Source organism: Peromyscus eremicus, chromosome 2 (assembly GCF_949786415.1).
Source record: "Peromyscus eremicus chromosome 2, PerEre_H2_v1, whole genome shotgun sequence".
In the NCBI taxonomy this organism is placed as follows: domain Eukaryota; kingdom Metazoa; phylum Chordata; class Mammalia; order Rodentia; family Cricetidae; genus Peromyscus; species Peromyscus eremicus.
This window is the reverse complement of record NC_081417.1, coordinates 77,408,033-77,429,416: the sequence shown is the minus strand read 5'-3', so window position 1 is coordinate 77,429,416 and position 21,384 is coordinate 77,408,033. Positions and strand designations below refer to the sequence as shown.

The 21,384-nt window shown below is 42.1% G+C and overlaps 1 protein-coding gene across 1 annotated transcript in view; it reads left to right on the top strand.

Moving 5' to 3' along the window:
• Svep1 (sushi, von Willebrand factor type A, EGF and pentraxin domain containing 1) overlaps positions 1 to 21,384 on the top strand; it is a 178,256-nt gene that overhangs the window by 31,502 nt on the left and 125,370 nt on the right. The window lies entirely within an intron of this gene.

Below are 21,384 nucleotides of genomic sequence, written 5' to 3'. Positions count from 1 at the left end.
ACCCTAGGGCCTTTTAGCTTGTCACAAGACTCCCCAAAAGGAAATAAAAAGGTTCTGAACATGCCGTCACAGAAACATAGAACTCATTCCATTGACATTTGTAATTTTCCTTCTCCACATGTTCTAAAAAGACCTTAACAGTCAATAATGAGATGTTCTCAGGAATCTTATATGCTGTATTATATTTTAGATATGATTAATATTTGTAAGTAGTCTGTAGTTTTTCTGTATTGGATTGTGTCCTTGCTTATATTGATTTTAACTTAAAACAGTAGCTTCCAGATTTCTATGTGTTTGGAAAACTGTAACCCCATGGAACTTGTTTCCTTCACCCCCACATAGGAGCAGGGCTCTGCTTTCCTCTGTGCTACAAGGTTGCCTACTGGTTTTTCTTTTAATTCATGTAACATTATCTTGCTCTGATGTTTGGTTGGGAGGCCCGGGCGGCATCACAGACCCATGGAGTGCCCTCTGTACCTGCCATTCTTCTGCTGCTCTTTCTTCCTCCCTCCACTGCCTCTGTGTCGCTGTCTAACTCTCCTTTATTCTTGTTCCTCATCTTACTTCCCTTTGTGTCTGCTCTCTCCCCTGGCTCTGATGCCATATGGCAGCCACATCCTTGCCAGGTCTGACCATCCGTGTTCACCCAGCAGACCTGCTACTTTCTTGGCCCTATTCCCACCCCACCCAGCAGGCTTCCCTACTTAAGCAGAAAGGGGAGAAAGATCAACCCAATGGCCTCCCAGCTGGCACAGAGCCTCCTCTTGATTTTTCCCTTCTCTCAAATCTTCCCACACTCTCATCAGCAGCCCAGCTTGGCACTCTCCACAACACCCCTTCCCTCACCCCTCCCGTCCTAACCTACCGAACACAGGCAGAAAACCCTATTTTCCTTGCTTGATGCTGTGTGGTCGGCATGCCTGCCTTCCGTGTGGTCCTAGGCTGCACTGTTTCCTGCCAACAGACTGCTGTCATCACTGTGTGGCTGCCCAGCAGCATCGCTCACTATCGGCCATAGTCCCCTTTGCTTCAGGGCACTAGAATTTTGCATCCCATAAGATCAGCTGTAAGAAGAAAGAGGTGGTAGTTCACAACTCTCTGTCCCCCCCTGGAAACTAAATGCCGAAAGGAACAAGAGTCCACCACATGCAGGAGGTTGGATGCCATTGGAGTGTCCACAAAGGGGGTTGGAGGCCTTCTGTTGTTCCTTCCGGCCAAGCTCATGCACAGAAGGATTAGTTTTCTTCCCACTCTCCTGAATTAGCAAGCCTCCATTTGATGCTTTCTGACAGATGAGACAGAAGTCAGATATGGTTACACTGGTGTGAGTATGCATATCATCATCTTCAGCTGCTGGTTTTAAGAGCTGGGGGAAAGTGGCATTGGAACTCTGAGATAACACACTATGACTCTGCATAGTTGGAGGGGAGCACTTGTGGCTGGCCGCTCTGGCCCAAGAGGAAAAAATAAAGCCAAGAGAAAATCAACAGCGTCCTTCCTACAGAATGAAAGACTCCAAGCCAGACCTGTCTTCCCAAAAGGCAGGGAGAAATATTAGGTCTATAGTATCCAGTACTGAATCCTTGAGAGCATGGAGTGCCTTCTAGAATCTATTTTGTTAACAAATATTATGGAGCAGCCTGTTCAACAAGGAACCCAAATCCATGCTCATTGCCTTTGGAGCTACGCCCGAATCACACAGGTCAATTTGTAATTACAAATGGCAATCGATGCCATCAAGTACAAATGCCCTTGGTCGAAGCACAGGCTCTAGGGAAGGCTGAAACACTCCACTAAGATGGAGGAGTACCTAGGCTCCCACTGTGCTCCAGGGAGAGGATGCCAATAGCCATTCAAAGTGTTAGAATACTTAGTGCATTCCCTCATGGAAACATTGCCTTTCGGAAGCCAGCCATCCCTTTTCGGAGCCAGAAGCAACCTTAGAGATGATCTATTTTAAACCTCTCATTTTTCAAGAGGAAATTGAGGCCTTGGAAAGATGAACATTTGCTCAGGATGACACGTCTAGCCATCAACAGGACACAGAAAGCAACCCAAGACACTGTTCTCCAAGTTCTGTATCACTTCTAAGCTGTTATGCTGCAGATTTTCCCAGTTATTTTCTTTGAAAATAACCTCTTGTGCATCTTGCTTTTCTGAGACCAGAAATATGGAACTATGCTCAAAATATTTAAAGACATAGAAAGATCTGGCTTACGTTAAACCTCTGCTAATTACTGTCAGGTCCAAAGGAAACTCCATTTCTGCAAATTCTGCTTAGACAAAAGCCAGCATTCCTCAGGAACTTGGGAAGCCAGTTCCCCTCTACCAAAAGATATGACTTTGGACAAGTTAATCTCTTCTCACTCTCAGAGACTTTTTTTCTGCAAAATGGGCTTGATTACGGACACATACATGTACATGCACATACACACACACACACACACACACACACAGAGAGAGAGAGAGAGAGAGAGAGAGAGAGAGAGAGAGAGAGAGAGGCACATGTATGTCTATGCATACAGTTATATTGATACCATATATACAGATACACATGCAGATGTGAACATAGACAAGTGTGTGTGTGTGTGTGTGTGTGTGTGTGTGTGTGTGTGTGTGCATAGACTGTGGAGTCAGTTGAGAAAATAAAGAAATACATTGCTTTCATTTCTAACTCTATTGCTGGTCTTACAATCTTCATCCTTGACCTCTCCGCCCAACAGGCATTTGGATTTTCATGACGATGACGACAATGTTGATGATGAAAGTGACAACGTAATAACTGATAACAATATTAAATAATAAGAACTAGATGTGAGACACCTTTCCAAACACTGGTATATACCAACTCATTTAAGTATGGTCATCTCAAGTATGACCCACTTTAGAGATGAAGAATTAAAAAGTTGAGAGGTCAAATAACTTGGCTATAGAAACATAGTTAATAGAGCTGAGATGTGAACCCAAGTTATCTGGCTCCAGTATCTCTTTTCTAGTCCTAATAATAGACATTTAACAAATACACTCAAATTAAAAACATAATGTCAAAGTGGACATAATATCACATGTCTATAATCTTAGTACTTGGGGGGCTAGGCAAGGAGGATCATGGGTTCAAAGCCAGGCTAGGCTATATGGCAAGATTGACGCCATATACATATATAATACTAAATTTTAAGTTAATTTATTCCCAATGATATTATTATTTGATCATTTCAGTTTGCAAAATAGCAGCTTCATATGGTTCAACCAAGAACCAGAAATAAAAAAGAACAGAATGAGTTATAGAAAACCCAAGCCTGGACACCACACATCCTTGCTTTGCAGTATTAAACTACACTCCCTTCACAGGATAAGCTAAAACTCCACAGCGTGCTTGTATGATTTGAGGCCTCTTTTACCTTGTTCTAAACATCAGAAGGCTTACACTGTCCTCTGACTTCTACACTATCTCAGTTCTCAGCCTCTGTCTTTGGGCTCCATTTCCGGCAGAGTAACTGCTGACTTTGTTCCCACTTCATCACACTGATGGGCAATGACTTCCTGACTTGTTCTGCATTTCCAACTGCTTTTCTTTGGACCCCGAAATAAATGTTCAAAAGAAAATGACATAGACCACTTACCTCGTGTACTAGTCACTTTCCACATGGCTGGAACAAAACAGACATCATGACAGAAAGCAACTTAAAGGAAGAATGGGGTATTTCCTCCTCCTGTTCGAGTGGATTCAGCCCACCAGCTCCACAACAACTGGAAGTTAAGGCAGCTGGCCGCAGGGCATCCCAGTCAGGAAGCAGAGTGTGAAGAATGCTGGGGCTCGCTCCCTTTCACCTGTTCACTCAGTCCGGGACCTCAGCCCGTGAAATGGTGCACTCTGCGCTTAGGGGGGTCTCTCTACCTCAATTTACCTAGCCCAGAAATTCCATCACAGACATCCCAGGAGGTTTGTTTCCATGGTGATTATAAATCCCCATCAAATCAAAAATGAAGACTAATCATAACATCTAACATGTACAAAGCCTCACTAGGTTCAATCTCCAGCTTTAAAAAAAAAAGTCCTGGAAAAAGAAAATGGGTAAAAACTTAACTTTGATATCAGAATCTTCTGGACAAAACTCACAACTGAAACCTCAGACAACTTTATTTTTTTTTCCATGCCTGCCTCACCACCACAGAATTCCCTGCCAAAAGCATGTGGCACAACATGTTTTTTTGTTTGTTTGTTTGTTTTGTTTTTTTACAGTGTGGTTGATATATTTGAAATAAAAACATTTATATTTGGTTGACCTTGCCAACAATAAATTAAGTGCAACATACAACTGATTTGCTAGAATAGCCATTTTAAGATGGACAGATTATCAAATCAGTTTCAAACAGCCAGGGAACTCTTATAAATCCAAGTAGTTGCAGCTGTTCTGGGTTCCCCAGGAGAGGATTGAGAGACGTGGAGTACAGGGCCAAGAGGCATCTTGAGGACACTGCTTCTTTTAGAGACTGACTCTTTCAGTGAATGTAGAAGAAACCAGCTGAAGTTGTACCTCCAAGGATGAGGCCTCTACATAGCTTGAACAAAGTCCTAGCTATATTATATTTCCTCAAAGGAAGATACCATTCAGAAATAGAAATGTGCAAATATTTATATAAAAATGTCTTGTTATACATGTACCAAAATGCATCTAACTCCTCACCCCCACTCTACACACACACACACCCACACACACACCACAGACCACACACACACACACACACACACACACACACACACACACAGAGGCATGCATGCATACACGCATGCCTGTATAGATATTATGTCATTCCTTTGGAAAGAGAGGACAAAGAATTCTAGAAATTCTTGCATGGAAACAAAAACATTTGGAAATCTTGTCCTCTGAGCAGAACTTAGCTATTCCCCCCTCTCACCCACCAAAAGGATCCCCAGGGGTACCTAGTGATAGATTTATAAGGTGTAAGGAATGTGTGCAATGAATTCCTCTTTGCTCTTTATATGAGGGAACATTGCTAGTGTGTAGACATGGCTTCCTGTCAGCTCAAAGAAGTTTGAGCAAGCTGGTTTGCTCTGATTTCCACTCAGTGAGGTGAGTGGTCAGCCCTGAGGGTGTTTTCCAGTCAATCACAACGCTGTAGCAATATAACACATAAAATTAGACCACGAGTATGTATTAGTTTGCATTAGTTCCCTTTCTGTTGCTGTGATGAAATACCATGACCAAAAACATCTTACAGAAGAAATAATTTACTTTGGCTTATGGTTCCCGAGTCCACAATGTGGGCTTCAGGGAAACATGACAGTCAGGGGCTATCTTTATCCATATACAGGAAGGGGGGGGGCAGGAAGTGGGACAAGGTAAGCTATAAAACCTCAAAGCCTGTCCCCCAGTGACAAACTTATAGCAAGCTGTACCTATCTTCCTGAAGACTCCATGACCTCTGCAAACAGCGCCACCAACTGGCAGCCACGTGTAATGCATGAATCTATGAGGACATTCTCATTCAAACCACCACTGATGGGATGTATCATAAAACTCTAATGACAACGTAATTTACTCTGTAGAAATAGTCATAAGAATATATCCAGCAGCCTAAAGCTTTCAGGGAAAGAACTGCAACCAACAATTCTGCTTTTCCTTGTAAAACATGACTTCCCTCCCCCAGTCCCACTGCAAGGGGTCCTTTCCGTTTATAATGACAAGGGGATAAGGAAAAGACATTTAAAATCTGCTAAGCCATGCTGGCAAACATTTTGGATCATGTGACAAAATATTGAACATCTGTGTATCCCTGATTAATTTCCAAGTAGGTGACTAAAGTTACTCCACGGGATTTTGAAGGAGAGCAATAACAGAGGGTTGACGTTTTAAGACAGATACGGCATCACTCTCAAACACAGCTATGGAAATTCAGGCTGTGTAGGAAATTTGATTCTGTTACCAGGGTTTTTAGAGGAAAATCCCAGGGCCTGGCATAATGGTGAAAAGCAGAGGGTTGTTTGGTATGACTATAAAGAAAAAGGAATGGATTAAGGGACACACTGGACCCTAAATCCACATTCAGGGTACGGATGTATGTTTAGATAGAGGGAGAACTGAGACAGGACGAGAAGAGTGCATAATTAAGCAATCCTGGTCCAGGTGTGATCTCTCTGATCATGGTCTCAGCTCCAGTCCTGTAAGGCCAGGAAGTCCTTATTGCTTGGGGGAACAAGTGATTATTTATGCTCTAGGGCACAGTCTGAGTCTCCTGGGAACTGCCCTTGCAGCCTGTCTATCCTAGGAGGAAGCCAGGGACTCCAGGGGAGGCTTGAAGACAACGTCTTATCTTTGTGCCATTGGCTAGAGCAAAGGAGATTAATAGACACAAAATGAAGGCGCCAAGAGCAGGCTTCCACACTGCTTTTAGTTACCCAGGGGGCCCGAATGAGTGGTCAGTGAGTCCCAGCAAAAGCAGCCTCCAAGGGGCTGTTTCAGCTGCTCAGCACACTCATCTGTGAACAAGCACATTTTCAAGCACGGGAACCTTGCCTTGTTTCTGTTTTTCCTTCTACCACATACCTCTAATTTGTATGTCCCAAGCCCTTCCACTATTACAGCACTGTGCTTCACTGCCACCAGAGTTGTGAAAACCTACTCTTTTTCTGTTAAAGATGGTCAGCATTCCATGAACCATCTTTGAAACCCTATGTGTATGCATGTTTGACCAACTCCAGGACACCCCGAGACAGGACCCTTCCCAACTGTCAGATTATTCTGAGGTTGAGACCCCACCACTGGGGTGAGACACAGTCACCACCCTGCTGTAGGATAGAAACTAAGTGAACTTCCCACCACCCAAGTGTACTTGTATTTTTCTTTGGGCCTCCAGCTCACAAAAAAAACGACATGGAGACTTACTGTTAATTATGAAAGCTTGGCCTTAGCTTAGGCTTGTTTTTAACTACCTCTTATAACTTAACCCATTGCTATTAATCTACATTCTGTATGCTTCTTCTTCCGTGTCTTCTGGTGACTCCCATGCACCTAGATTCTCCTCCTCTTTCTTTCTTTCCCTGGAAATCCTGCCTATACCTCCTGACTAGCTGTTGACCGTTCAGCTTTTTAGTACACCAACCAGAGCAAATACATCTCCACACAGTGTACAAATATCCCACAACACCCAAGTGCTGGCTTGCCTGGTTTGGGCTGGTGTGCGTCCTTCTGGAAAAGTACATAGCCTTGCCTGGCCACTTGCACTTTGTTGGTGTGTTTCTCAGTGTGACAATGGGAATATTTTCTTTCCACCATTGTGAATATACATTAAAATTCAATTTTAAATGTTCTATAACAAAAATTACTGCTTGGTTGAATTATCACTATTATTTGTAGATGATTTTCTAAATATACATTTTGACTATAAGGATATTGTTAGAAATTCACCCCTTAGTGAGGTTGATGATTAATGTATACATGGGTTTTGTTTTTATTACTCAAAGTTTGTTTTTTCTTTAAAAACATGACATTAACTTCATTTCTCTGAAAAAGTCTTAATGGATTTTAGCATTGAAAACATCCTTCATATAAATATATAATTGGGACTTGAAAGAGTTTGTTACTGACCTTGGGAGTCACAATAGTGCCCCAAGCCAGGTCCCAGCCACAGTCCTCAGTCAGCTACCTAAAGGAGCAGAGTTGAATGTGGAAAGCTAAAAAAGGAAGAGGGACAGAGAGATCCAACCACCCCCGCCAGCCAGTCTTTAGGCCCTGAAGCAGGATGAAAGTTCAAACAGAGGGCCAAGGATGTGCACATCCAAGCAGTCACAGCCAGCATGTGGTCCTGCCCACCACAAACCGCCATGATCTGGGCTTCAGTCTCATGCTGCAAGGCAATCTAACACGTTGTTAAAATCATGTGGTCTCCTTTTGGGGAGACAAGTTTCCCCTCTGGCTGGCACCCTCTTCTCCCAGCATGAGATTCCTGGGCAAATTCCCATTTCTCTAGTGTCTATTGTTTTAATAGTCTGACAATCCGATTGAGACACAAGTGTCTCTGTGGAGTATCTTCATTTCTGCCAGGCCTATTACAAGCTGTGTTATGTTACTGGGTCTGAATTCTTGGAGTTCCTTCCAACTTACATGCCAAAGGTGACATCAGTTATCTGTCATCAAAAAAGTGCTATTAATGGCTTATCAGCTGATAATTCCTTTGGGTCCCTTTTCAACTTTATCAAAACTAAAAAAAAAATGGAAATCATTTAACTTGCAAAAGGAGCTGGTACTGTGTCATTATTGGCAGTGTGTTCTCATTTTCCGAGAAGGCTCCAATGGGCTTTACGAAATGTACTACTGGGCTGTCTGTTTGTGTCATTCTTGCCAGGTAAGTCCTGGAGTTCTTCTGTGCGACATAGTTCCTGAGGGGGAGGGGCACCTTCCAGGGGCCTTGATTATTGATTCATGAAGGCTTTGTACAGTGGCCATCTGCTACGGTAACCGGGAAGGGACTGGCGAACAGTGAGTGATTTCACCCTTTAGCTCAGTTTTGAAAAGGTGACTTGTTGAACATACTTTGATAGAATGGTGAGTCAGGCAGCAAAGAGTAATGTCTATAGTATGGAGGAATGGACCACAAGAAATCTCCGTTTGAGAGAAGTGCCTTGACGATTAGGGTGAGTTTGCTATGAGCACTTTCATAGGTGCTTTAGTTTTCAACTTGGCGTACCTGGGGAGAGGGAACCTCAGGTCAGGACTTGCTTCCATCTAATTGGCCTGTGGGCATGTCTGTGGAGGTATTTTCTTGATTGCTCATTGATATAAGAGGGCCCAGCCCACTGTGGGCAGTGCAAGCCCTAGGTAGGTGAGCCTGGGCCAAATAAAGAAACTACCTTAGTGGAATGTGAGCTTAGAAGCTAGCCAGTAAGCAACATTCCTCCCTGGGGGTCTCTGCTTTAGTTCCCGACTCCAGGTTCCTGCTTTGAGCTCGGGAACTCTTGTTCTGACTTCAAAATATGGATGGGCTGTAACCTGTAAGCTAAAATAAACCCTTTTATTCCCCAAGCAGATTTTGGTCAGTTTTTTTGTTTTGTTTTGGTTTGGTTTTTTTTTGTTTTTTTTTTTTTTGGTGTTTTTTTTTTTTTTAACCAGATCAACAGAAAGCAATCTAGACCATGCAGTTTACTGGCATGTAATGCATGCCATGAGAATAATAGTCCAGACTGGCTGGTGTGCTGCTCTGGGGGGTTAGTGTGAGCCACCGTTAATTCACTTAACTTTCAGTTGTTACAGTTTTGGTCATGCAATCAATGGCAGTCCTATCTGAATAAAGTTTAGTCTTCATTCGAAAGTTGAGTCAAGGGCTCTGGGCTGCAGCTCTGCTGTGTCATGTTACAGAACTCCATGGCTAATAGTTTGTGACTCCTGGACCATGCCTGAGAAATTTCCTGGTGGAGAGTAGCTCCATTTCTAGCCTCTTATTAATGGCCCTCCCTCCACAGGAAGTACGCATTTCTTTTGAAAAAATTGTAGACAGAGTGAAAGGTCGTAGATGGGGGTTCAGGTGGAAACTGGGATAGATTGTTGGGAGCATGGGGTTTATTAGAAGAATTATTAATGTTAAAAACAAACGAACAACAGTATGGAGGGGCTCGGAAGAGCATGCAGGCCCCAACACCAAAGTCAGAATGGAGAGGACTCTGAAGAGAAGAAATTGGGGCCCATGTGGCAGAAGTGAGGGTCTCTTTTGCCTTTCTGAGGATGGAGGAAGTTTGAAAGCACCAGGCTCTGATTCCCAGACAGGACTCAGGGAAGGAGATGGGAAGAGGAGGTATGACCCCAATACCCAGGCTGATGTAAATCCTAACACCTGGGAGTCAGTCAGCCAGAGTTTCACAGGTAACATCTTAGTAGAGGCACCTGTGGGTATCTGTGAGCTGGGAAGGACGGCTGCTGTGGTACTGTGGCCTGAGCAGTGCTGGATTCCAACATCACATTTTTACATCCCAGTCTCCGTTTTAGAAAGAAATAGAGGAATAATATTATGGGACAAGGATGTGGAGGGGGATACACGAAGGATATTGGCTGTCCACTTTTTCTGACTTCTACACTGGACAGAGATGACTATGAGGGTGGGCCTCCCTTCTCCAGGGAGAGTCTGCTTTTGGCTTCTGTGGCACAGACTGGCTTCGGCACTTTTCACATCAGGAGGGTGTTGAGTCCAAGTAGCCTTCTAGGCAGTATTGGTTAGTTTTAGAATTTTGAAAACAACTTCTGTGAATAAAATTATAACATTAAAATAAAAATTTAGACCAGGTGGTGGTGGTGCAAGCCTTTAATGCAGCACTCAGTAGGCAGAAGCAGGCATATCTGAGTTCGAGGCCAGCCTCTACAGAGCCAGCTCCAGGACGGCCAGGGATATACAGAGAAACCCTATCTCAAAACCTCCCCCACCAAAAAAAAAAAAAAAAAAAAAAAAAAAAAAAACTCAGGAAGACAGTTATGAAACACTAAATGTACATCGTTAAGTTGAACATAAGTGTTTTATGATCTTAGAAGTAACCATAGGTTTTATTATGCGATTAACCTTTTAAAAATATGTTATTGTACATGCTTTAACATGAAAGGACGCTGTATATTTCATGACAGTTCTGGCCAGCAGACACAGAATGATTGAGAAATGACAAGTTACTTACATGGTAGCAACATCCTGAATAACATAATGGTTTTGAATCTTCAGCACAAATATTTTTAGGGACTTAGTTGAAAGCTGCTAGATTTGGAGAAAAACAGTGCACAGGGACCAGGTCAGAGGGCAAGAGAGATTTAAAAAGGGTTGTTTTGAGGGTGAGTTTCAGTCTCTAGAAAAAGCTAAACCTATTTTGAAGTAAAATCTAAGCCACTGAGAAGGAAAAGGACGGCCTTTGGAAGAGTTTTGCTGTGCAGGAGGGGGCTAGCTAAAATCCCCTCCTCCCTTTATTTTAAAGGGAACTCAAGGAGACATTGAAATGGATCATTGAAGATCCAGTATGGAGTTGACAACAAAGCATTCTTTGTTTAGTATCAGTTGGTTTCCTGCTGTGATAAAATACTAAGACCAAAAGCAACTTCAGGTGGGGGTGGGGGTGTTATTTTGGTTGAAGTTCAGGGGTAATAGAGTCCACAATGGTGAAGAAAGTATGGCATGAGGGTGGGAGCAGGAAGCTGGCCCACCGCACTTCCGTCCATTCTCGGGAAGCAGAGAGAGAACAGAGCAGCAAGCACGGCTAGACTCTAAACCGTCAAAGGCCGCCCCAGGCTCCATAGCCATCCCAAACAGCCTCGTCAGCTGGGCCCTGAGAACACATTAACCTGTAGAGGATGTTTCTCATTTAAACCCCCACCCCACTAATAATTCTTCTAATAAGCTCCGCACAGTCTGCCTCAGTGTCCCCTGGAGAGCTTCTGCAGACAGTTGTGGTAGTGTCTTGCTTGCAGGTAGTGTCTCAGGCATGTCTGTTAGGAGCGTGTGAACGTGGATGCTCTAGAAATGATCTGTGCCACGTCCATATGCCACTCGCCGCCATGTCTTTTGCAAAAGAGGAAACAGTTCTAAACAATTCAAGAAAAGTTTTTAGTGTCATCCCCGTCTAGGAAGTGGAGTTTGCACTCGGTGCAGGGAGAGCAGCTAGGAGGAAAACACTGTCACAGAGTGAGAGGAGACAGTGGCCAGAGATCCTTGTGCAGGAAAACATTCTCAAGGGTAAAAGTGGAGATTGGCCAGAGAGACCACTGCAGAGGAAAACGTTTTCATGGAATCAGAATGGAAGTGGACGAGAGGCCTTTGTGCTGACCTACATGTTTAGACAGGCTTATCAATACTTTCTAAAGTTTCCAGAACAGACAAACTCCTTGGGGAAGTATTTTCCTATTCTGATTTTTGACTGGCTTATTTTGATTAATTCTTTGTTCTTTACCAGAAAGCCTCCTGGTGCATAATAATCTTAGAATCTGTTTAGCAGTGAAAAGTGATGTCTGCCCCAAGGGCCAGAGCTATGACTCAGATCCCGTTCTTCTGACCCAAAATTGTGTAGTAGAATAGATCAAATGGGATTAAAGAATAATAAACAAATCTATAAAAAAATAACCCATGTTCTCCCAGGAGTAAAGAGCCTTCCTTTCAAGGTCCCTAACAAAGCCCCATGCTTCTAGCTCCCTACCTCTTTGTGATCCGTGGCCATGCTTGCCTATGACATTTCCAGTTCTAAGGAGAATCAATTTTACCTTCTCCCTCTTTTCATGCATTAATAGTATTTCAAATACCAAGGAGGCGAAATCGTAATATTTACTCTTCTTTAAATTAATATGTTGCCAGGTACACAGGAGTTGGGAGAGGGGCTTCATCCTTGATGATCTTCAAGCTGGCTGAATTCTACCTAGCTACCTAGCACAGTTACTTTCAGTCCATGCATAGCTTGTATGATCATTGTCCATCAAAGAAATCGCTACTACGTACTTAGGTCCATACATTTTCTGCCTCAGTTTCCTTCTATGCCAAAGAGCTTAGGAAACAGAAATTGGTAGAGGAAAATGGGTTTAGTCACAGTTTGTCCAAAGCAGGGAAAGAAAGAATTCTAATTTTCTCCCTTGATGCCTGTGGCCATCTACAAGCTCTTGTAGAAAGCCTTCATACAAGAGCTAGAAATTTGTAGATTTAACTGTAGCACATGTTAGTCAGTCCTTTCCCAGGAGCAAAGGGACCCAGGACCCAGGTTGCCTCCATTGTGTCTGCTCTTGCTTGCAAATGTAGTTTTATAATGTAAGTCAGAGAGGAGGAAAATGGGGCCTTAAAGACCCTCCGCTCCTGAAAGTGAAAAGAGTCTCAAGGAGCTTTGTGGAACATAAGATCCCCTCGTTCCAGGCCTCACATAGTTCTTGGCTCCAGATTCATTCTTTTGTTAGGTGTATAATAGATGTAATTGGGAATTTTTCTTTGGATGTTGGCTTGAACTCCCCTTGCATGCCTATTAAACACACTGTGATTGGTAGTGTTGATGGTCAACTTTACAGAATCTAGAATTGTTCAGAGGGCAGACCTACGGACATACCTGTGGAAAATTATGAACTATTCAATTGAGGTGAAAAGACCCACCCACTGTGGGTAGCGCCATCCCCTAGTTGGGATCCTGAGCTGCATAGTGGAGAAAGGAAGCTGAGTGACATTCATTTGTTGCCCCACGCTTCTTGGCTGTGGATACAGTGTGACCGGTGCCCTCAAGCTTCTATGGCTGTAGCTTTCCCGTAATGGTGGGCTAAAATCTAGAATGATGAGCCACAATGGACTCTTTCTACCTTAATTTACTTTTATCAGAGCATTTTAGCCCAGCAAGATGAAAAGAGACTAAGTTACACTGTCCTGAGGTACTGTCAAAAACATAGATGAACACATTTGTGTCTTTTCACAATGCCAAGGTTTATCAAACAATAAATTCACAAGGTGCAATAGTTTCATTGGCAGCAATTTGCCAGATTTTCCCATTTTATTGATAGCCCCTGCCAAGGCAAATGCAGGTTATCACATTCTAGTTATAATAACCATCAGTTCTCACATTTCATAATGAATCTCTCTCCCTTGCCCTATTATGTGTGTGTGTGTGTGTGTGTGTGTGTGTGTGTGTGTATGTGTGTGTGTATGAGTGTGTGTAATTTACACAGTTCCATCTTGGAGGGAATCTCTTAAGACACAGGATGTTAAAGGAAAGTTAAGCCTTCCAGCCTATAGGAAAGCTAGGCAAGCTCAAGAAGTGAACAACTCAAAGGTTTCAGGAAGTCCCTGAAACTGACTAGATACAGTCTATCCCTTTCTCCCAAGCACATATAAGCAGTAAGAACTTCTGAGAAACATTCTCAGATCAGCCAAGCCACTTAAAAGCAGAACCATCTGAGCTGCCTAGAAGAGACTCAGACTGGTCAAGCATCCTGGAAGAGGCTCAGACCAACTGAGCTACCTGGAAAAGGAACTTCCCAAATTTTTGAATGGCTTAAAGTCATGCAGTGAGCTTCGGTGCTCCAGCTTTTGCTAGCCCTCACCCACTGAGGGTGGGTCTTTGGTGATGCAGCTGTCTTTGAATCATTTCTGCTCCTATAAGTAACTCCAGGAAAAGTCGTTGGTTCACTAAGCTGGATTTTGGTGTTTTTCTTACTTTGATCTATTGTAGGTACCCTGTCTGGGGTGAGTTGGCATTTCTCCACATCTTCCCAGGAATAGTGTCACACAACACAAACCTAGTAGAATCTACTAAGTAATGGGGTTGTGGCCAGGGAAGCACCAAGGATGTACAAGACACTGCATAAACCCAAGTTCCAGTATCAGAAGCACAAACAAACAAACAAAAAACCTATTCAATATTGACAAATCAAAGTTGTGCACTACAGTGAGATTTGCAAACACTGCTATCTCTCTTTTTAAAGAGTTTAAGAAGAAATACCAGAGGTATGTGGCTATGGAAAGGTTGAATTCTTGCTTGAGTAGAAACTTATACTGCAGCTTCCTCAAACTGCTTATAATTGTGAGGTCCCTCCTTGTGCCTCTTCATGTCCTTTGCCTAGAATCTTCCATGGCTTACCTGTGTTTGGCACTCACTAGTTCTCCAATACTCACAGCAAATGCTTCTCTAACACAGTATTGACTCTCATCTCTTCCTCCAAAAGCTTGTTGATCTGACACAGTTGTGGATGCTTGGGTTCCCTTAAATACCTTCTCCCTGCTTACTTACTACATAGCATTAGTATTGGGGGTATGCCTTCTTTTACATTTTGTGAATTGCTTTTGAGTATGATTATTATTATTATCATTATTATTATTTTATAACTCAGATTTCATGGCACGTGAACTTGGAATGAACATTAAATTTTTAGTGAATGAATGAGTAAATAAATAAAGTGAGTTGCATGTTTAGATGCTAGAGAATGGCATATGGGAACTCTGCTTGACTTTCAATTTCCTGGGAATTTTCCATTCCTCTTATAGAGAACTGGAGGTGAACAAATCTACTGACCCTGAGCAGCCCTGGCTCAGAATCAAAGGGAACCATCTGGAAGGCTGATTTCAACAATAGGAAGTGGCTAATCACACATTTATCTCTTTCATGTTATCTGGTTACTGAGATTGCTTCCAAATTTCTTCCGAAGGCTCTCTCTCTTCTCTCTCTCTCTCTCTCTCTCTCTCTCTCTCTCTCTCTCTCTCTCTCTCTCTCTCTCTCTCTGTGTGTGTGTGTGTGTGTGTGTGTGTGCATGCAAGTTATTTGCCTGCTTTAAAGGCCTGTGATAATGTTTTGATTCATACAGCACAAGACCTAACATTCCAGGGTATTGTACATTTTCACCCTTTACTATTTGCACAATTTAACATTTAACAAATGCACAAATCAAATCATGATTACTGTTATGTAGCACAACGTTAGCAGTTGGGAGGTTTTTATTAGAATGAGATTTACAAATCTTGTCAAAATACTGGGGAAGCTGTATGAAAATAAATCATGAACATAGAACGAATTTTGAGAAAACGCATACTGTATGTGAATATTTATGCCAAAAGGAGAAAAATGCCATAAAATAACATGTTTTTATCATTTTATGCTTAAAATTAAAAAAAAATTGTCTTATTATTTGCATGATATACTGTTCCCCCTTGGAAAGTCCAAAAGAATCAACTGGAAACCAATAACACCAGCAGAATAGGTTTGTAAGGCAGTCGGAGAAATACTTTGAAATCAATAATTGTCCTAGGAAGGAACAGTAAACTTAAAAATGGTAAGATTCCATTAGGAGTAATAAGAAATGTATGTGCTTTCTAAGAAGAATTTGAAAGGGCTTTGTGTGTACCTCCTGAGGAGCTGTGGACTGGACCAACGCAATTTGCCCTTTCTAGTCTGAAGAGTCCCCAGGCTCTTCTTCAGATTCTGATCCATGTCTGAAGATGTCTATAAAGCAGAGAGAGCTAAAGGGTAATGGTAAGTCTTTTGTGGTATCAATGCCCACCCCCAGTGACACACCTCCTCCAACAAGGCTACACTTGCCTATCCTTCCCAAACAGTTCCACCAACTGACGATGAAGTGCTCAAGCATATGAGCCGTGGGGGCCATTCTCACTCAAACCACCACAGGAAGTGCCACTGATGCCACCATTTTTGCTGCCACAAGGATCACTCAGTTACTCTAATAGAACCCCAATAGTTCCTGCAACTCCTAGCACCCCTGTACCCCTCTTACCTCTGGAAACCACTAATCTGTTGTCTAATCACATAATGTCATTTCAAGAATGATATATAAATGGAATCCCGCAGCATTTTGAGGCTGAATTTAAATCTAGTCTTCCCGGGGTCTGTTTTATTTCAATTAACACTTATTATCTCCAGTTCCATTCATTTTCCTGTGAATATCATAATCTTGATCTTCTCTATTACTAACTAGGACCCCACTATGTGTACTTACCAATTTTCTTTATCCGTTTATCTGATTCATGCCTTGGCTGTTGGGAATAGAGTAAGGATCAGCACGGACCTGCCAGCATCTCTGTGGTTTGCTGACATAGCATCCTCCGGGTACACTGTTCAGCAATGGCACAGCTAGGTTATGTGGTAGTTCCGTTTTCAGCTCTTTGAGGATCCTCCCTATTGATTACAGCTCCCCATCGATTAAATTCCCACCAACAGTGTATAAGAGTTCCTCTTCCCTCACCCTTTCCAGCATTTGAGGTTGTTGTCTTGATGATGGCCATTCTGTAGAATCTCTGTGGGTTTAATTAGCACTTCCCTGGTTGCTAAGGATATTGGGTAATTTTCCAATTATTTATGGTCCATTTGTATTTCTTCTTTCTGTTCCACTAATTAGCCCACTTATTGATTGGATGGTATTTTGGGTGCTTGATTTTAGGGTTTCCTTATAGATCCAAATGCTATTTCCCTGTCCTTAGTACATTTGTCAGTGATTTCATTCCAAGTCTCTTGGCTCTCTCTTCATTCTATTGATTTTTTTCCTTTGCTGTGAAGAAGCTTTGAAATTCCATGAATTTGTCAGTTCTGTGAGATTTGCTGCTTCTGGGGTCCTTTTGATGAAGTCCTTGCTTGTTCCTTTAAGAGCGTTCTCTGTTTTCCTCTGGCTAATTTCAGAGTCTCACATCTTACGCGAACGTGCCTGACCTGCTTTGAATTGGTTTTTGTGGGGGGTGGGTGTGAAGAGATGTGGATCTAGTCATTCTTGTAAGTGTGGGCATCTGTTTTTCTTGGCACCACTATGAATGCTGTGAACTTGAAGGAGTCCATCTATCAACACTTCCCCCTGCGCTTTAGACTTTTGCCTTCCGGTCTTCCAAGGATTTTATCCCATGTTCATTCTAAAAGCATTTTTGCCTTGCATTGATATTGACATCCATGCCACATTTTACTTTTGAGGTGTAAGACTTATGTCTGGTTAATTGTTTTACCTGTGTGTACTGAGTTTCTCCACACTACTCCCTGGAAATGTGATGCGTTCCTCATTGGATCATTTTGTACTTGCCGGATGTGTTAGGACCCGTTTCTGAGATGTTCTCTGTTCCATCAGACACACAGTGTCAACCCCTGTAGCTATGTGGAAAGTCTTGAAACTGGTTGTGCTCATTCTCCTGTATCAAAATCACTGTAGCTACTAGTTCTTCATCTTTCCATATAAAATTTAGAATAATACTACCTTCATGCACAAAGAATCTTGCTCTAAATTTCGTAGGCTCTGCACTGTATCTGCACATCCACTTGGTAAAAATTTGACATTTTCATTATATTGAAACTTCAAATTTATGAACACAAAGTTTGCTTAGGTCTTTGGTTTTTTTCAGCATTTGTAATATCTCATATATAAGTTCTGCATGTGTTTTGCATAATTTACACATATGTGTTTTGTTTGTGAGCCACTGTGAGTAATTATTACTGCATTTTTAATTTCACCCGTGTGTTCATTGCTAATCTATGGAAATGCAATCAACTTTTGTTTGTTTTCCTTGCATACTAGTTTTATTTAAGCCACTTGTCAGCTTTAAGAGAGGTTCTGGTTTTGATATATACGTTAGAACTTTCTACAAAAATATTCTTTAGCCTGAGATGATTTCCAATATCAAGTAAGTCTAACATCCCTGAAGTAAGTCTTACTTACTTCATGATGTGAAATTAATCTTATATATTGTTAATATGTTATTGAGAATTTTTGTGTCTGCATTTCTGAGATATAGTAGTCTATAAAGATTTTTTTTTTTTTTTTTTTTGAGACAGAGTTTCTCTGTGTAGTTTTGGTGCCTGTCCTGGATCTCGCTCTGTAGACCAGGCCGGCCTCAGACTCACAGAGGTCCGCCTGGCTCTGCCTCCTGTATGCTGGGATTAAAGGTGTGTGCCACCGCCGCCGCCCGCTGCCTATAAGGAATTTTACTTTTAATTTGTATTTTATTAGTTTTTTTTCTTTCTTTACACTTTCATTGTTTGTGGAAGTGGAAGTTTTCAAAACTACATATTCAATTTCCCTAACAACAGAGCTATACAAATGACTTACTATTATGTATATCATGGTGGTGTGTAGTGTTTGAGGACCTGGTCTGCTTCTTTTTTTTTTTTCCTCTGTGTAGCTTTGCACCTTTCCCGGAACTCACTCTGTAGCCCAGGCTGGCCTTGAACTCATCGAGATTTGCTTGCCTCTGCCTTCTGAGTGCTCGGATTAAAGGCGTGCACCACCACCACCCGGAGTGGTCTGCTTCTTTTGAGATGTCAAACATATAGACTTGTTCTAAGTAGTGTTAGCTTATCCATGTCTACAGGGTCTGTTTCATTCCTGACAGGAATAATTTGTATTATCTCTTCTTTATTTTAGTTTATTTAAAGCCTTGCTGATTTTATTTGATTTTTCAACCCACTGGGGCATCTTACCAGAGTCTTACAGGAGTATTAATCACTTTTGCATCAGTGTGACAAGATGGCTGAGAAAATCAACTTACAGCAGAAACAGCTTATTTTAACGAGTGGTTTCAGAGGTTTTGGTCCACGTTACTTGGCTTTTGTTCAGAGCCTGTGGAGACAGGGCGCCATGGTGAAAAGCATGCTGTGGATCAAAGCCTTGTGGAACGTGGAATCAAAGACAGGGAAATGGCTCCAACCAGGCTCCGCCCAGTAGTTTCACCAACTGGGAAGCAAGCTTCATCACACGAGGCTTTGGGGAACATCTCCCATCTAAACCATAAGATCTGCCCCTCACTTGGCTTCTGTTGAGGTGACAAGGATTGGAACACAGGGCTGTGCCTGTTTTTTTGTTTGTTTGTTTGTTTGAGCATTTAGTAGGAGGAGTTGAGCACTGTTATCTAAAATGTCCTAGCCTGCCGGGCCATCATCTCCCCATCCTTTGGCTAAGGAGAACGCTTCTCATTGGCTGTTTTGTTTGTCTGTCTGTTTCGAGAATACCAGGGTTAAGTCTTCTGTCTGGGCATGATCTAACTTCATCTTTGACATCACACTAACTCACAAAGGTTACCTGAGCACGCCCCAGCTTTTGAGTTCTGGAATATGTCCTCTTTTGTTGTCCTCTTTTGATTTATTTTAATTTTTTAAAAATAAAATCACTTCACTCTGATTAATACACAAACGTCACACAGCTGACCAGTAGTCCCAAGCTCTGTACGTCGCAGAGACCTTGTATGTAGTTAGTAGAATGGCCGCTCTGAAGTGGTTGAGCATCGTTTCAGGTCTTACACTTTCACTATCAATTACATTTATATTCTCTTACCTACAGAAAAGAAAAACTATGAAAGAGGTTAAGTTAGGAAAGTAAAACAGATGTAGAGCCTCTTTCATGGCTTCTGTGTCCTTCATAGGTTCTGTTTTTTTTTTTGTCACCTAATGTCACCCTCTCTAGGTCTCCTTTCTAAATGTCCTCATTTACAGCTATTTATGTGTATACATTACAGCTATGATGTGCACATGAGAGAAAATATGCAGTGTTTTTTTTTCTTCCACCTGACTTAATAAACTTTCTAGATCCAACCATTTCCCTACAAATTGCACTTTTCTTTACAGATGAGTACTATTCTGTGTAACATGAATCTTAAAAGGTCTTACTAATAAAATCAAACCTAGAGCCAAGTATTGGGCTGAATGCTGGAAGATCAGAGAAGCAGAACAAGCCACAGCTACCTCACCTTGCCAGTTCCTCAGCTGATCCTGTTTCCTCAGACTGGAAGCCTCTGAGTCCTTATCCAGAATGAATCTCAGCTGAATTGCTGCTCAAAGCCTAAAAGCTTAACCAACTATAGTTCCTCATCCTCATGCCTTAAATACCTTTCTGCCTCCTGCCATTACTTCCTGGGATTAAAGGCATGAGTCACCATGCTTGGCTGATTCCAGTGTGGCCTTGAACTCACAGAGATCCAGGGGGATCTCTGCCTCTGGAATGCTAGGATTAAAGGTGTGTGTTACCACTGCCTAACCTCTATGTTTAATATTGTGGCTGTTCTGTTCTCTGACCCCAGATAAGTTTATTAGAGTGCACAATATTTTGGGGAACACAATACCACCACAATTCCGTTTTGTACAAATACCCACGGTCATTCTCCATTCATCTGCTGATAGACGTCTAAGTTGGTTCCATTCCTTGCTATAGTAAATAGAACAGCAATAATCACAGATGTGCAAATATCTTTTTATTAGGATGCAGAGTTCTTTGGGTATATGCCCAGATATGAAACAGTTACATTATATGGAACTCCCTATTCATTTCCATAATGGTGTATTAATTTGCTTTGCCATCAGAAGTGAATAAGTGTTCCTCTGCCCTCACATTCTCTACAACATTTGTGGTCAGGTTTCTTGATGATGGCCATTCTGAGAAGGGAAGGTGGCATCTCAAAGTAGTTTTAGTTTGCATTTCCCTCATCACTAGGGATGTTGAGCACTTTCAAGAATAATCATTGACCATTTCTATTTCTTCCTTCAAATTTTTTCTCCTCATTTCCTTAGCCATTTCTCTGGTGTTTAATTTCTGCACTTCTCTGCAAATTCTGGCTATTAGTCCTCTGTCCGAGGTGTGGCTGGTAAAGCTGTCTGTGTGCTCTGCTGGGTTGCTGGGTGTTCTGTTTGGTTTTGTCTGTGCAGAAACGTTATTTTCATGTGGTCCCATCTATTGATACTTGGCACTGACCCCACTGCCTTAAAGAGTTTCCTGTGGCTTGTCATCCACTGCGATGCTTTGCCCTGTAAATTTGTGTATGATGACGTCCTGCACAGGGACAGGGGCCCAGATGGAATGCTGTACTTTATCCCCGATATCCATTACTCCTTTTCACCCATTTGAGGATCTCACAATTTTGGTTTGCAGCTTTGCTCACCCATGCAGGAGTAATGGGGAAAAAAACAGC